The sequence below is a fragment of the Uloborus diversus genome, chromosome 5 (assembly GCF_026930045.1).
Source record: "Uloborus diversus isolate 005 chromosome 5, Udiv.v.3.1, whole genome shotgun sequence".
In the NCBI taxonomy this organism is placed as follows: Eukaryota; Metazoa; Arthropoda; class Arachnida; order Araneae; family Uloboridae; genus Uloborus; species Uloborus diversus.
The window spans coordinates 116,537,250-116,555,241 of record NC_072735.1 but is presented as its reverse complement, the minus strand read 5'-3'; the positions used below and the strand labels follow the sequence as shown (position 1 = coordinate 116,555,241).

Here is a 17,992-nt window from a genome sequence, read left to right as displayed (position 1 = left end):
TGAATCAAAATATTATGTTTACATTATACGTTTTTAAAATTTTTACCGTTCATGTTTTACAGAGTAGTACTTTTCAAATGCTTTCGAAATCTCTCAAAAGGGTATTTTGACGGAAGATTTTTTTTTCCCGTCCTTCGGTTTCCCAACATCCGTTGCCAACAGTCTAGATTAGAATCATATTTCAAGTTAAAAGGAAAACAAGTTGAGTGTAATAGAAAAGCAAAATAAATGTCAGTGATATTTGTTTTTCGGTAAAACTTTTAACACTACAGACAAATTCATCCGAGATACAGAGATATATTTGTTTAAGGAAAATGTGAAAATGATTTTTTTAAAAAACTTTATCGAATTGGTGAAATGACTATAAAATATGTATTGTTTTTTATCATCAAGAAATTATCATTTAAGTAATTCAGTACATTTTGATTGAAGTAATCTGTTTTAAGTATTTGAGTATAGCTTACAGTTTATTTTCTAATCTGATAAAGTATTTGAGTATAGTTTAAGTTTACTCTAATCTGATGAATAGAAACCGCATTCACTTAAATAACACAAACTAACAACCTAAAATGCAGAGATTATCGGAGCAGTGTAATGAATTAGAAACTTTTTTGTCTAATGGCTGTGCGACATGAGTTGCTTCTTCCGCTTCTCAAATCAACAAAAGTTACTGTGGGCGGAAAAATGTCACAAAAATAACAATAATATAATTCGAATTATTTCTGTAAAATGCATATACAGTTAGTATTAAAAAATATGACGAAATATTACGTATTGTTATACTTATCAAAAACGTAAAGATTTCCCACCGAAAAGGGTCTAGTGTTCGACTTGCATGAATTTTGCATGTAGCCGAAAGAAACAAAAATCAGGAATTAGTAAGAAATTCAAAGTATTTTTCAACGTTCGTGCAAGAAAAAAAAAGAACGAAATTAATTCTTCAAACGGGGAATCTTTGTCTTTTGACTCATATTGGCCTAACTAGATATAAACTTTCCATTTAGACAGCAAGCACTTGCAAAGATTTGAATAGAATACAGGGATAAAAAGAAGGTTAAAAACAGCGCTTCTTAGAAAATTTATTTACCAAGGCAATTTTTTTGGAAACTAAGCATGTTTTTTTCTGAATTTGATCAATTTTAAGATTTTAAAATCAACCACAACATTTTTTTTTGTAATCAAGATTCTAAATCATATCACATAAGTTTTAAACTATTTAACAAATGCGAGAAAAATGTTTACATTAATAAAGGCAAGAATACCAACCTTACCTCACCGGTCGTTGTGAAATACCTAACTACCTAACCACCACTCTTCCCATTTAAACATTACCTCACTCCTATTTTCAGCGACATACAAAACTTTTATCGCTACTCCTTCCCCTTTATCAAATGCGGTAATGAAAAGAAACAAAGCGCCGGTCACAGAGTTATAATCCACTGCGAAAGGAACAAAAGATACCGAAGGTCAAGCATTGTATGCTTTAGTTCTACCGTCCCATCGGCAGAAGAATTTAAAAGAAGCATTTCCCAATTAGAATCATCCGGGAGTGAATTGCTTGGACTGTTTTAGTTTAATCTGCACAGTTGGCTGGTTGGTCACATTTAGACATTTACCAGCGGTCTTCGGGAAGGAGAAACAAGTATAGCATTTTTAGAGCAAGTCGACTAGTGCAAGTTAACTGGGGTGTAATGTTCTGCTTTTGTGTGTATAAAGGATATTGTATGTTTATTATTAAGACAGTCCCGTTGTATTTCACAAATTTATGTCCTGAATATTTGTAATGAAAAACAGCAGCAATCATTCTAATGTCTCTTGAAAAGTGCAACTAATTAGGTAGACATAAAAAACGTTCTAATTTTTTGTTGTGGGAAAAAATGGCATTAAACTAATTACACTTAAAATACCATTTTTTGATATACCATGTTAAAAAATTTAACACTAGAAAAATGTAAATTTAAAAGTGCAAAAAATTATTTGCATCGTACTAATTATCTGCTTGTGGGACAATAATTTTAATAATTTATGGAAAGTAATCGACGTTTTAATACTAAACGCAAAAAAAAAAAAAAAAAAAAAAAAAAAACCCTCTCTAAAATCCTGATATATTATTTCTGTGGCCTGTTTTTGGTTTCTACGCGAGATCTTCCTCAATTCTTGATCGCTTTCTTTGATTTACACGTTATTTTAAAACTTATCGTACAGGCTACTGACGAAAAATAGACCCACGGTCTAAAATTTATTTTTTCTGCCAAAAAAAACCTGTTTTAAAGAGAGCGTTCAACTGGTAACCAGGAGAATGCGGGTTCGGGCCTATGTCCAGACAATCTGCATCAAAAAGTTAGAGAAATATCGCGTATTACATGAAAACATAATAACAATGAATAATAATTATGAGGCGATAGAATAGATGAGGTGGAAACGCTCTTCGCTGTTATGAAAACTTGATGCAACATGAATTTAAATTGATTCTTAATTGTAAGGCTTTTTTTGTTTTTAAAGCTTTGGCTCCGGTACGAAAATTAAAGCATGATGTAAGTGAAAATATAAGTATCAGGTTTAAGATTTCAGACTACAATGGAATTGTTTTTTGTTCAGAAAAAAATAATAAATCGTATATTGAAATATAGATTCTTCTACTGAGTTTTTGATTCTTTGTACAAATAAAAAAATTACCTCACTTTGAAGAGTAAAATATATATTTTTCCTTCTTTTTGCAAAAAAAAAAAAAAAAAAAAAAAAAAAAATAGTCTATCACATTTTTAATGCATTTGATAAGTTCCTCTTGAAAAAGAACTTAATTCAAATTTTTTTGTATTTTAACCGTGCTGTTAAATGATGAACACGTGCTGCCATCTAAGCTATAACGGTTCAAGCAGCCTGTGATAAAAAATTGTAAATTTTTTTAAAAATAAAAGCACTTCTCTTCAATATCTTATTCTTATATATTATTTCTGTGGATTATTTTTCTGTCAGTATACGAGATCTTTCTTTTCTCTTGAAGAAATCCCCCCCCCCCATTTTAAAATTCATCAGGCCGCAGAATGACAAAAAATAGACTTACGGTCTAAAAATCAAATTTTCGAAAACGCCCCTTGCTGTAGCAAAACCTTTTTTTTCTTGGCATTTTTTTTAAAAGCAAAGTTCTAATGCAATTTTCCAATTTTTTACGTCGCTTTCGGCAAGAAATTTTTTTTTTAAATTAACCTGTGTGTGTGTGTGTGTGTGTGTTTTAAATAAAGTTTAAAAGTCCTGGACTTAGTTGTTCGGTTAAACTGATAAGTTTTCTTTGGTAGAGCGTTCGGCTATTAGCTATCTGAACTTTGGGCAAGCTCGGACTGTCCGACATAATAGCAAATTTACATTAATATTGTGCATTACATATACCCATTACATACAACAGATAACGCTTAATAAAATAAATGCAGTGGGAATGCTACTTGGTGTTTCGGCTCCTTTATGCAGGCTACAGTTATCATTCAGATAAGTTGACTGTTAATCGAAGGGTGTTCTTCCCTTTTTTTAAGTTTTGACCCCGTCCAGACTACTAAGCGTAATGTTAGCATAAAAAAAGTATTAGATTTACTCCAAGGGAATCCTTTTTGTGAGAAAAACATTTTCATTGTATGCTGAAATGTAGAATTTTCTAATAGCAGTGTTTGACCTTTTGTACAAATTGAAAAAATACTACGCCAAATTGAAAGTACGAGTTTCACCCAGTAAACCTATAATTATTTATTCGAATACGATATAAAACTTTAAAATTATTATCAACTTCGTTATTAAGAAATCATTTTCTACTCATCTGCTTTCGGCTGAAAAAAAAATACATTTTGTCTACGTTCCAAAAATTACACTTAAAAAACGGACTCATTTAACTGGTTTTGGTTTTGAATTTTAAATGTTCGATCAAAGGAAAAACATGTGCCGGCATTTAAGCCGTAATGGTTACAGCAGCCTGCTAAGGGAAATTGTTCAATATTCAAAAATAAAAACACTTATTTTCAATCGAATTTATTACTTCTCTATAATGTTTGTTTCAATCGCTACGTCAGATCTTCCTCATTCTTTAATCAAATTCCATATTTTACGAATTATTTTAAATCGTATCATGCTGGCTAATGATAAAACATAGACGCATGATCTTTTTTTTCGACAAAAAGCTTTTTTGCTGTTTTTTTATTACGCATTACTTTAATAAATAGCATTCGAAAAGGAAGGCGCAATTGCTAGGTTTGTTGGAGTGTCGTGCTGTTAATCAGAATGGCGCCAGTTTGAATCCGTGTCAATAAATATTTCTTTAATGTTTCTTTTTTTCCGTCAGATGCTTACATGGGCAGAACTGGATTTGCTACAACCTGGTTTTTCACATGCAAAGTTACTGCTTTTTCATGAGTCACTCAGCCACACTTTTAATGATATTTTTGTTTGCATTGAAAATACGTACAAGCAAAAGGTGAGCGATGATCAAATTATCACAAAGATGTATTTAACGAGGTTTTGTTACTGATGTCTTCAAATTACATGCCTTCTCTTGTGCGCTTACTTTTTTCCGTTTACTTTTTTCGGTTCTTCATTATAATGTTCTTTCTTTGAAATTTTTAAAGAGCGAAATGCCTTATGAAACGATTCTAAGCTCAGTGCGGAGTTCCGCACGGGTCGACTAGTATTTCACTTAATAGTGTTTAGAACTCAAAACCGCAGCCAATAAGATATTTTTTACAATTCTACTATAGAAATTGTATTGCATGGAAAATTGCATCGCAGGATTGAGGTAAAAAAGAAAAGTGGACAATTGAGCTAAAAATAAAAGAACGATAGCAAATCTGTTATTGAGCCATACTGAGTCTGATTGATATAATTATACTCTAAAAATATTGATAGAAATCTTACCGATGCTTTTAAAAACAAACTGAAAACCATGAAACCCTTTTAAGCAGGATTTTTCTCGTATGATATTAAATTCATTAAATATGGATAAAATACTTGTACATGGGGGGAAAACTATAGTTCCTTAGGGAACGATGAGAATAGGAAAACATGAATATAATTACATTATGTTTGGAAGGAAATGCTCTTAGTAAAACAAGAAAGCACATGTGCACACACAAAATGAAATCACAAAAAAAGGAGAAATGTAAAAAAGGAAAAGGAAAAACAATCGTGAAGTAAAATTTTTAATACATGAATCTAAATTCGCGCAGGTGCAGAAATTGTAATAGAGTTTTAATGGAGAAAAGTTTTGACAGCAAATAGAACAGTTTGAAAAACACAAACACACACACACACACACACACACACACACACACACACAGAGTTACTGCACTTATTCAAGGAAAATAAGATATGAAAAGTCAATGTTTGAAAAATTAAAAATGCGGTCGTGTCCCTATACTGAAATTTATTAATTCAGTCTCTTTTTTATGAATTGGAAGCGGGTAAATCAAACAAAACAGTTAACTAGGTATACTTCAGTTTTATAGTTTAGCTAAAAGATAAATGAATTGTATTACCTATTTTAAATTAAAATTTGTCAGTACCAAAGCGTGAAAGTTATTTTCTTTACATCCTCACTTAATGGCATTTTTGTTTATTAAACCCTCACTTAATGGCATTTTTGTTTATTAAACCCTTAGTAATACAGGACCACATGCTCTTAAAATCATTCGAAACTTTACCCAACTGGTAAAGCTTGAACGGCTGGATTGCCCCTATATCAATCATTTAGTAAACTTTAACTAGTAAAATTCTTTCCCTTTTTATTGTTATATTTTCAAAAATTTCAATAAAAATATCTTTTACGCACCATTACTAAGTTCTCTATAGCTGAACACAATGTCATAAATTCAAGTTTTCTGAATAATTTCTAACAAGCTTTCGTGCTAGATTAATGATACCCAAGTAAAAATATAAGTATTAGTTTCAATCGTTATAAATCTGCATAGTATACTTAACATTAAAAAATAAAGTTACCAAGACATTCTGAAGACGCGGTAATGATGTCTAGCAACGTGATAATGACAGTTTCAGCCTTTTTCGAAAACTCTTAACTATTTCTTAACTGAAATTTCATCAGTTTATGATGCAGGCGAGTTTTAGGTAATGTTAAAATAATTTTCCGATTACAGTGAATGTAAGGAGAGAGGTTAGGGAAGAACCCTCTTTTTTTAATTTTGTTTTCTTCTCCTGAGCATCTTCTTACACAAATGATTCTTAAAATTCCTATCTCCACTAATAATTAAGTTGAAGGTTTGGATGTCTGTCTGTTACGCGAGTAGGGCCTAGTTTATAAATAAAGACGCTCGAACACTTTAGGGTCCTTGAATTATTCTCCTATTGACTCGTACTAACGATTAGGGTTCCTATTATAAATTTGCAATAATATTTAAATTAACTTTGTATTCTTAAACTTTATTTTCAACTACGCAGTTTTGAGTTAACTCTCTAAAGGCTATCTTTCTTTGATCAATTCCATACTTCTAACTATCTTTACTATAGTTGAAAATAATATTACTGCATTTTCTGCCTGTTCAGTTCAATATCCTATTGATGAGAAATTAGTGAATTTCTTAACCCGAGATCATTTGCGCGGGTTTTGAAGTCAACCCAATCATTAAAAATCTTATATTTTCGAGTGTGCAATTCAACAGATTTGAACCCGTACTTCAGTAGCTTAATTTCTATTTTTTTTTTCAATTTTAAGAGCACCTGTTGGTAGTTATTTTTTTTCATTTGCTGAACACCCGCATTTGTTTCTTGGAGGGAAATGTGAAACTAGAAGCTAAATCCAAAAACCTAAGTTTCTTGCGTTAAATGTATGCAATTAACTTGCAAGGTTCACTACAATTATGCCAGTGATAAACGAATGTGAAATTTAATACGGGAATGCTTTAAGTGTCTTTTCAGTGGCTTTTCTTTATTTAGTTCCTATTTTGAAACATTTTAAGTATTTCTTGAAAGCGTGTTGTAGTTAATTTAAAGTCATATAAATTGTTTTCATGTGTACAAGTATTTGTTTTGCAAATTGGCAATAACCTTTTGTTGAAAATTACATGTAAGGCAGTGAGAAGCAAAGGGATGTGAGTGAATATTTTCAAGTTCTGAGTAAAATGCGGTTGAAGATTAGGTCCTAGGTAGACTTTCATTGATTTTTTTTTCTAAATCATTCTTTATAGCAGCACCTACCAGAGCTGCTAGTTCTATCTCTGACCAAAAGACAGAGGAGGAGTACACTTATCATCTGTGCTGGTTATCTCCGAATTTTTAGTTAGATCACTTACACCCCTTTGCTTCTTACTGTCTCATGTACGAATGGCATTAAGCAAAAGTTAATGGTGAAATCACTCAGGTACCCAGTGCAACCTTTCGTGTGCTGTTTGGCATGCGAGTTCTACCGCGTTAAAGCTATAATTAAGTTAAAATATCTCTGCTTATGTAGTTTTTTATAATGTTGTAGACGGGAGTAATTGAAATAAGAGCGAGAGAGATAATTTAAAAAAAACAATTTAAAAATCTTTCAAGATTAAAATTAACCATTATTTGGGAATACACGGCCAGCAAGTTTTCAATTTAACTGGATGTGATTTTAATAATGAAAACTATAAACAATTAAAAATTTCAAAGCTTTCTTGCATAACTTTAACCATAGTTTTTACGTTTTTTGCAATTTCAAGTTGAAAGCTGGAAGTACTTCTTAATATAAAAAAATGTATATATATTTTTTCTAGAAATTAAATTTAAGTACTTGTACTCCCTCATGTAATATGAGAAAATATTCATTATTTTAAGCTTTTATCAGAAAGATTGACAATACTCTAATTCAAAAAAATAATAAACATCAGAAAAACGTCAAGTAACATAGGCATTAACGCTTTTTCTTCCTGCATTTATTTTCTTAATTTCTGTCAGAATAGGAGTTGTATTAAACAAGCTAAGCAACTCTTCTGATATAATTTTTCTGAAAGTTAAACATAATTGATGGATTAAATGACGTCAAGAAATAAGTAAACGCACATACTATCACAAAATGTATCACTATTCTTTGAACAAATTAGCATTCTACTTACTTTAAAATAGTCAGTCATAGTGCTTTTAAACTGGCATAGCCGAGGGAGTAAATTAAGACGCAGTATCCTGCTTAGTCTATGATGACAAGCACTTAGAGCAAGTTTAAATCTCCGCCTTTGTACTTAGTGAAACGCATCTATTATTGAAGCTAAAGCGGATAAACCATTCCTTTTATAGAATGGAGTACCTCACGAGGCCAGAGAGGATTCAAACACGCCAGGGAAAACTAAATTAAGCGATAATCAGATTTAATAAACTTAAAATATTGCCGGGAGGTTAATCATTCCCAAGTGATTTCGCAAACCACTTCCGAACAGCGGGGAATAAGCCTTTTGAAAACTTGAGATATCGTTCGAAAGGTCCCGAGTGAAAGGGATGGGTGGTATATTTTGGTTTGTCATCAAACTAGATTGGGGAAGGGGCTAAACTCGGATCATCTCAGGTCTTTGTATCGAGGAGACAAAGACATGAAAGCGGTAGAAAGAGATACTGGGTTTGAGGAATTCATCTAGAAAACTACATTTTGTAAAGAAGATTTATCAATGGCGTTTTAAAGAGTTGCATTCACCGATAATTTTGTGGGGAAAAGTTCTAGGATGGATCAAAGTAAAATAAATGAAATTCTGAGAGCTATCAGCACTTGACTTAGTAAAAACAGTAGTGTAAGGTGCCATTAGTAATTATTAAATTGATTCTGGGGGAAAAAACGCTTTAAGAAGGCGATTTTTACCACAATATTGTTGTTAAGTAAATTGCTTTTTCATTTCTCTCTTTTTTAAAATATATTAAGTAATTTATATTTGATTTTACCCTTTTTACTATTTGGTTTGTCATCAAACTAGATTGGGAAAGGGCTAAACTCGGATCACTTCGGGTCTTTGTATCGAGGAGACAAAGACATGAAAGCGGTGGAAAGGGATACTAAGTTTGAGGAAGTCATGCAGAAAACTGTGTTTTGTGAAGAAAGTTTATCAATGGCGTTTAAAAGAGTTGCATTCAATGACGGTTTTGTGGGTAAGAGTTCTAAGACGGATCAAAGTAAAATAAATGAAATTTGGAGAGCTATCAGTACTTCACTTAGTAAATTTTGTAACGAAGATATCATTAGTAAGTTTTAATTCATTCTAGAACGAAAAAAAAATCTTTTCGAAGGCATTTTTTTTTCACATAAAAATGTTGTTGAATGTATTATTATTCTTTTCTATCCCTTTTGAGATAAATTATGTAAGTTTTTTTACAAACATATCCTTTAATCATTTGATTTGTCATTAAGCTAGATTGAGTAAGGCTAAGCTCAGATCCTCGAAAAGAGATGCTGAGTTTGAGGTAGTCAGAAAGAAATCTACATTTCTTAACGAATGGGTATCAATGGGGTTTTAAAGAGTTGCATTCAAAGGTAATTTTGTAGGGAAAAGTTTTAAGACGGATCAAAGTTAAGTAAAATAAATTTATATACCTAGCAGTACTTTACTTTGAAAAATTGCAGTTTAAGATGCCAATAAAACCCCATGTTTTACATAAATAACATTTTACATTTATACTTTTACCAGTTCTTTCAATTGTATAACTAAATCATTTCGCATTGTCTCATTTTAAGCAACAATAATATAGCTATGCTACTGAGGATTTTAAAAAACTATGAAATGTTAAAAATAATTTTAATCTATGACATGCATTAAGTAGAATACACATAAATTTTCATATTTCCATAACTGAACGCATTTTATTCCACAATACATTCAACATAAACACGTTTCTCCCCTTTTTATATGAATATAATATTCAAAGTATCCTGAAATAATTCGATGTCAAAAGACAGAAAACAGAAAACTCTAAAAATTGGAGTTGAATATTGGAAGTTCAAAAGTACGAAATAGCATAAACAGAACAGTTTTAAGACGGCAAAAAAGAAGTTTCTAATGCAACGAATGGTCAAATCATGATATTGTTAAATTTGAAAAATTAAAAAAATAATATCTTTCAATGTTTTAATGATTAGAGGAATTACACGAAATTTATTCGAGACTTTAGATGCATTAATAACTGTCTCTTTCAAAACGTATATCTTATTCGAATTCCTCGTAATCAATAAAAACCAGTGATTCAGCGTATGACATAAACATTTTTCATTCAGCGGCATTTTCACGATTTCAATTCAATTATTTATTATTGAATTATTTCTGTACAAAAATTTTTTTATTTCAGCTAAAATCCCAAATTCAGTATAATTTTGCTAAGCTTTATCTGTTTACATCACTGATTACAAAGCGCACTAATAACGCTCATATGATTTAGCTTATTAATTAAACAACGGAGACAATCCACTTAAAATGTAGCGATTATTGGAACTTTAATTAAGCATCATATGACTGCTCATTAGTGTGGATCACCAAATAGTTACTTTGTTCTTGCTATGCTCATTACCCAAATAGTAAACACCTAATTACTGTGCTAATATTGGAAAATGTTCTTATTTATCTTTGAATTTTCAATAGTTAAACTTTTCGATGAAACATACGCTCGAATTTCCAAAAATTTTTTTCCTGAAATCAGAAGTATCATATGTGTTTAAAACATGGAAGAAACGTTTTCCGAAGAGCTTTAATTACCTATGTTTGAATAAAAAAGCCAGCAGGGAGAAAAATAATGAGCCATTGAAAAGGATTTACAAGTAAAAAAAATGCATGCTTACATTATTTTTAAGTTACGAAAGAGAAGTGTCCAGAACAACAAAAATTAAAAGTCAAGGATATAAGAAACGTTGGTCATTTCTCGTATGATATTTATTTAAAATCTTGGTGTTGTTAGCCAAATGAAATTCAGCTTTTTTTTTTTTTTTAGATATTTTTTAGATCTTCATATCGTCGCCTCAGAGCAACATTAAGATACCTAATCCCAGAAATAACACTAAGCTATCCTACTGTTGCTCATAAGTGACGATGATATGTACTGTAAAAGGATATCCCACAGTTTATAGAACTTTTGCGTAATGTAAGGTTTAAACCCCTCTCATGGTTTTCTCATAATTTTGAAATGACATAAAATAGCGATTATATAAAGCACATATATGTACTATCTACTGTGCGTTCGATACACTTGGTGATGGGTGGGAACGGGAGGCGTAATAATATACTGTTACCATCGTACGCCGAGGTCTTTGGGGTTTTAGGCAGACTTTCGGGATGTGTGGTTAGCCGCACATGGAACTCCCATTGTCTAGTTCCCAAGCATGCTAGATAGATCTACTGAATGGGTAAAAGCTGAGTTCGCCGTGCTTAACCCGAGAGTTGAGCACGGTTTGAACGTGGAAGCGTTTTTGGCGTTACCCTGAGCCACTGAGCTTACTTTGTTAATTTTACATCAAAAAAATTCTGCCGCACATTTCTGATACCAGAAATCCTGGTCCACCCTGCCCCTATTGAGACCCCTAGCCTCCCCATATGGGGGATTATGGGGCTCCGAAAATTCATTGCGACGGGCCCCCAAACCTCGATTTCCACCACTGTTGGGGAAGCTGCCATTTACTGCAGAATTTGAGTGAGCGATGCATTTGGGCTCCGAGCTTTACCTTTGGAAATGAGTATATTTTGGATGAAAACTTTTTTCACCACACAGTTCTGTATTTAATACAAAATGTATGTATTTTGTGATATATTTTAGCATAGAGCAAAGGAGAACTGTATATAGTCTTTTAGATACATCCATTAAAAATGTTTAACCTATCGAACAAAATAAAATACGTCTTATCCACTGGAACTGAAAGAAAACGATGCTATGCGAAATCTAGAAAAAAAGGCAAAAAAAAAAAAAAAAAACCATAATAAAATTAAATGCGTTGAAAGAGCTCTAACAAATCGGAAAATAAAGAGTAAAATCGAGATAGACTGAGCTTTAAGTGGGATTCAATCGCTCATCAATGACGAGTTGGAGAAAAATGTTTGGAGAAAAAAACACATAACAGGGTGCGTAATACGAAATAAAAAAAACTCAGAAACTTAATAAAATTAATTGCCATGAATTTGAAACGGTACGTCGCTCGGCCATGTAATTGGCAATAAATTTGCTTTTCAGCGACGGGCAATAAAAATAAATTAAATTTACCCATAAACGAAAAAGCTGTCCCTGTAAATTATTCTTGGATTCGAGAGAGGAGATCAGTGAGCAACCTCTCCAGTAAGAATTGAGAAGGAGAAAAAAAAGGGGGGAGTTAAAGAAGTAAAAATCCGTTAAATAGCCGTTTTATAAGTCTCTCCCTCAACAGTTCGAGTGATTCTGCAGACTGTGTTCCGCTTCATAAAGTTAGTGAATTAGTGCTTCTCGAGTAGGTGGTTTGCAGTTTCCTGCCATTTGTTTTAGGCTGTAATCGGTTTTAGTACGGCAATTTGACTAATTTGAAAACTCTTTTTAAATTATTTTCAAATACAGAAACTCAAAAAAAAAAAAAAAAAAAAAAAAAACATTTTAAAAAAGCTTGATATATGCACAGCAGTAAAGCTATTTATATCAAAGAAGAATCCTGATTTACATAATGTCATCGTTCAAGTTCTCTTCTAAAATACTTATTTTGAAATGTAGACTTAAATAAAACGCTTTAATCACACGAACGAAAAATGCTGTCTTTAACCTAGTACATAACAAGTATTACTAGCTGTTACAGATTAAAAAGTTGAACGATATCAACTAAGATAAATCTGCTGAAGTTGGGGGGGGGGGGGGGGTATGACTTTTGAGATGCATTATTTCAAATACCCAACTTTTTTAGGAGGTAGGGACACATTGGTATTGTATTCATTTTTTTTAAATGATATGCACCAAAGTCCGAATATCTGACTATCATATCGTGTTCAATACAGACAAAAATTTTTAAAAATGCAGTTTAAGAAACATGTTTTATCTTCCACATTCTAAAACCGAAAATTTGCAATGTGCCACTGAAAATTACACTGGAGAGTGAATAATCTAATGAGTTGTGAACTCTACAATGTAATTTATACAATTAAAATCTGTGTGCGCCTGTCTGTCTGAAGTTTGGTGTTTTTTAGAATCGCAGCTGTATTTCATAATAAAGCTAGGAATACTCTATTTATCTACTTAGAAATTTCCTCGAGGAAACCACAGGATAGTGTAATAATGAAAAAAAAAATAAATAATTAGCAATCGAAAGAACATTGTAAAACATGTTTCTGGGCGCATAAATTTTTTGCCCTCGTGTCCCCGATCTTTGAATATGAGGTTTTAAAGTCAGCCAAAATTGTAAGAAAAGTTGCCACGTTTAGCGAGTTTCAGTACTTGTGTTGTTCCCTGGTTAGTATCGAAAAAGATCAGGGATACAATCCGGAAGCTTGGCTATGGTAGTAACGAAACATACATAATCTGGGAATTAACCCTCTATGTATCGGAAAGTCCAGCATTATGAACAGTCGCTTTCGCTGCTTTGATTACTAACTATTTCATATATATCTATATATATAAAAATCTCGTGTCACGATGTTTGTTCGGGGTAAACTCCAAAACTACTCCACCGATTTTTCTCAAATTTCATATCTACGTGTCATTTGGTCCAACTTAAAAGATAGGATAGTTTTTATAATTTTTTATTGCAAATTTCATATTAATTATGCAATAATAGTGTGAATTAATTGTTTAGTTCTAAAAATTCTTAATAGATGGCGGTGTAAGTTAATTAATCGATATAACTCTAACATCGTATGACTTACTGCTAAAAACACCATGATAAAAAACTCAGAAATGTTATTCAGAATTTCCATATAACGTTTCGGGATGTTACAGGTTATTATTTACTTCCTGAGAAAATCAAATATATTTTTCAAAACGTTTCCTTGAATTGCTACAAATTGCAGATTTCACACCGTTGTGAAAAATATTTTTCTCCACCAGTATCAGGATTAACTAAACGTATTTAATAGATGTATCGGTTTCGTAGCGATTATGGTTCGTTCAGATGGCCTCAACACCCAATGAGTGTGAAAACAGATCTGGATCACGAATCTTAGCAAGAGTTGCAGAGGAGTTACATTCGAGCTACTTGCTGGAGAGTCTGTCTTCGCGTTGGCAGTGCGTGCATTAATGCTTTAAGAACTTTCTTAGAAAAGCAGGAAGGTTCCAGGCTATTATATTAAACCTGCGTTAGGCTTCTCTGAAAGTGCCAGAATCATAACTGAATTTAATCAAGAAAACTACTGAATTCTTCAAAAATATTCCAGGTTAATTTCAGGAAGGTTAATGAATTTAAGCGGAAAACAATTATTTTCTTTATTTTGTTCCCCAAGAGATTTTACCTTTTAGAGAGTCTTACCTTTCGCCAGGCTTGCAGCGTTAGTGTTGGAACTTTCTTGGAAAAATAGAGAGATGTCAAGCTTTCTATTCAACGTACCTAATCTTTTTCGGAAGGTCCAGCGACACGACTGGATTTTAGCCTGGGATAGTTCTGAATTGTTCAAAGATTCCAGGATAATTTCAGGAAGGTTAATGAATTTTAGTGATGAACTGGCTTCATTACCGTCGTCGTGGTCCGTACAGATTGACATAACTCCCAATGGGAGGAAGGGAGTCTCTTGATTCCGTAACTTTCCATGAGTAACAAGCAAGTAGAATTCTTTGTGCGTGCTTGAAAGTCCTTCTTAGCAGTGGCTATGGTTGCGATAATACTTTTGGTACTTTCTTGGTGAGTTGAAAAATGTGCCAAGCTATTATTTTTAATCTTATTTCGGTTCTCTCTAAAATGATTTTCTCGAATCGGAGATGTTTCGGAATTCTTCAGGATAATTTTAGGAAGGTTTCTGACTTTTAGTGGGATACGCTCCTATTTTTCTAAGATATGTTACTGGCAGAAATTGGGCGCATTCGCTGCCCGCTATTTTTCAGGACGTTTCTTAATTGTTTTAACAGTGTTGAATAAAATCAAAAAAATCATGGAAGACACGCAAGCAAAGAACACAACAGTCATCCATCTCGGGCATATTTAAAAACTAAAGCCAATACGTTGGGACCAAAACTCCATCCAAAACAAAACTGTGCATCCAAAACAAAGTGAATGTTGTTTTTGCATTTGTTTTCGTTAAACATTCTCTAAAAGACGGGAATATTTGCGGACCGTTAATTGTCGAGTGTTTAATACATCTCACAACGCATTTCGCGAATTGTAATTATTGGTAGCACACAATCATCGGGAGTTGCATTTTCTAATGCAGGTTTTGCATAACGAGAAACAGTATTCGTCATTTGTTTAAGATAATTTTCACGACATATTATCCAACACAATCATCATTTCCGTGGGGAAACTATATAAATTTTATGCTTGAAGATGTACTCCATAGAGTTAAACAAACTCAACGATGTCCAAATCTAGATTTTGCACCAAAGATGTATGATGAAGCTTTTGCGTTGATTGAAGATTTATACATTTCAATTTCAAATTTGTTGTTTAGTCATTATGGTGTGATATCACCTAATCGATTGGTCACTGACTTAGTTGACACTAATTTGCAGCGAGAAAAAATAGTGCAATGGCGCTGTCTTAGCTACAGTTATTGTGAATAATGAACCATTACTGACAGTTGAAAAAAAAATCATAATCAGATTGTGCTGACCGTTGTTGCTGAACAAGGCTATACACATGTCGATGAAAACAACGCTGTAAACATTCCAACTGAATTTTTAAATTCTCTGGATATACCAGGAATACCACTAGACGATTTTCGGTTGAAAATTCGTTTACCAATTGTTCTTTTTCAGTTTAAACCCACCTACATTATGCAACGGTACACGTTTCTTCATCAAAATTTCAACAATTTTGACGGAAAAGTTTAAAGGAGAAATTTTGTTGCTACCACGTCAGCGGTTAATAGCGTCATAATTTTCAAACACATTTGGAAGGCTTCAATATCCGATTTGTTTAGCTTTTGAAAAGACCATAAATAGATCTCAAGACCAAACAATGTCTACTTTCGGTTTGGACTTGAAAAATACATATTTCTCGCATGGGCTACTACAGGGTGTCCTGAAAAAGACAGACTGTTTTCAAAAATTCATTACAATAAAATGGTTAATGATAGAAAAAATTTTTTTTTGCCAAATATTCATGTGGTGGGCCGTAAGTTTCGTCCCCCAAAGTTCCAAAATTTAGTTCAAGAATTTTCCAATAGATGACGCAGCAGATGTAAGAACGTAAATCAGAGAAAGACAAAAAATTACATCATAGTTTTTCGAAAAATGTTTTATATAAATAATATTTCACAATAAAAAACAGTCACACAAAATCGTCGAATTCCAATAATTATTTTTTGACTTAGAAGCTTACTATCTGCAGCGCCATCTATTGAAAAACTTTTGAACTGAACTTTTGAGCTCTGGGGGACAAAACTTACGGCTCACTACATGAATTTTTTGCAAAAATTATTTTTTTTTTATCATTAACCATTTTTCAGATATAAATTTTGGAAAACAGTCAGTCTTTTTAAAGACACACTGTATCTATCGTCAACTCACGAGTGGAAAAGTTATCATACCTATTCGTGTTAGCAAAAGACAGGTTAAGCAAGAATATTGTGCGCAACTAAGTGCTTAGATAATTTTTAGTTTTCAAATAATAGAAACAATAGATCAAAGTCAATGTTATCTACCTCATTTATAAAATTTAATTTTTATATGTTTTTAATTTAGTTAATGTATTTTGTAAATAAGTTATTGATTACAAACTATAGAGAAAGCTGAGATGAATAAAATGTAGTGTAAATTCTAAAAGGGTATGTTGGTTTATGTTTAATTTCTACGTTCTGATATATTACAATCAGTTTCGATATTTGCTATCACTTTCAAGTTATTTAGCTTTTATTTTTGTCCGAAGTCATACTTGCAAAATTTACTAAGCGTAAGTATAGTGCTTTTACCATTGAAAATTTAGTTATTAAGTACTAAATTCAATAATTACTTAATTCAGCCTAACACGTACATTATCAGTCTCATTTGTTTTAAAATTGGCTAGGACTATTTTAAGCTAAAAATATTAATCAGATTCTACCCAAATATTGAGTAAAAGTATATTTTAATCCAACTACTTCGCGACAGCAACGCGTGGCTGGGTCAGCTAGTATATATACTATATATATATATATATATATATATATATATATATATATATATATATATATATATATATATATATATATATATATATATATATATATATATATATAAAGGTTTTTAAGTTAAAAAAATGAGCGATTCCAAAAAATAGCAAATTTACTAACTATAATATCAGGTTAGATTAAATCGACAACTAGATGCAATTCAGATGGTTTTCTTCTTTTAGTAAAATCATTAGAGTTCTCTTGAAATTTCTCTCATTAATTTCGTTGACGTAGTTTAAAAACCACCTTGAAGATAAATGTGCTTCCAATCCTGCACCCCCTCCCCCCAATCTGAAATTCCATGGAACATATTACTATGTAAACTAGCGTGTGAATCCATAGAAATATTCAAATAATTTAAAGAATAGAAGAAAAAATAATGCCATCATTGGAACGACAGCTGTAACCGTTGTTGCTGCCTAAAAGAAAGCCTTGAGCAACAAATACTCAAACCAGAAAGCAATCACATTAGTACGAAATTGGAAAGAAAATGCAAATATATGTTAAAACAGAAAACCGTTGTTTCTATTATTGCTTCGCGTCAGACCGATTTGGAGGAGATTTGACAAGAGGCAAATTTTCCAAATATTCGATAATCAACATATTTTTGGAACTGCATTATTTAAGTTTTCGGTTTATTCCAAATCAAAGCTGAAAAGAAAAAGAGAAACTTAACTTGAGAAAACTTATTTTGACGTTGCATTTATAGAAGATTTGAAGCACCTGTAAGGAAGTTTCAAGATGTCAAATGCAATGCGAAAAATTATTTGAACACA

At 32.0% G+C, this 17,992-nt stretch overlaps 1 protein-coding gene across 1 annotated transcript in view; it reads right to left on the bottom strand.

Annotated features, from left to right (window-relative positions):
• Positions 1 to 17,992, bottom strand: part of LOC129222845 (kin of IRRE-like protein 1) — a 554,018-nt gene that overhangs the window by 56,498 nt on the left and 479,528 nt on the right. The gene's annotated exons all lie outside the window — the stretch shown is intronic.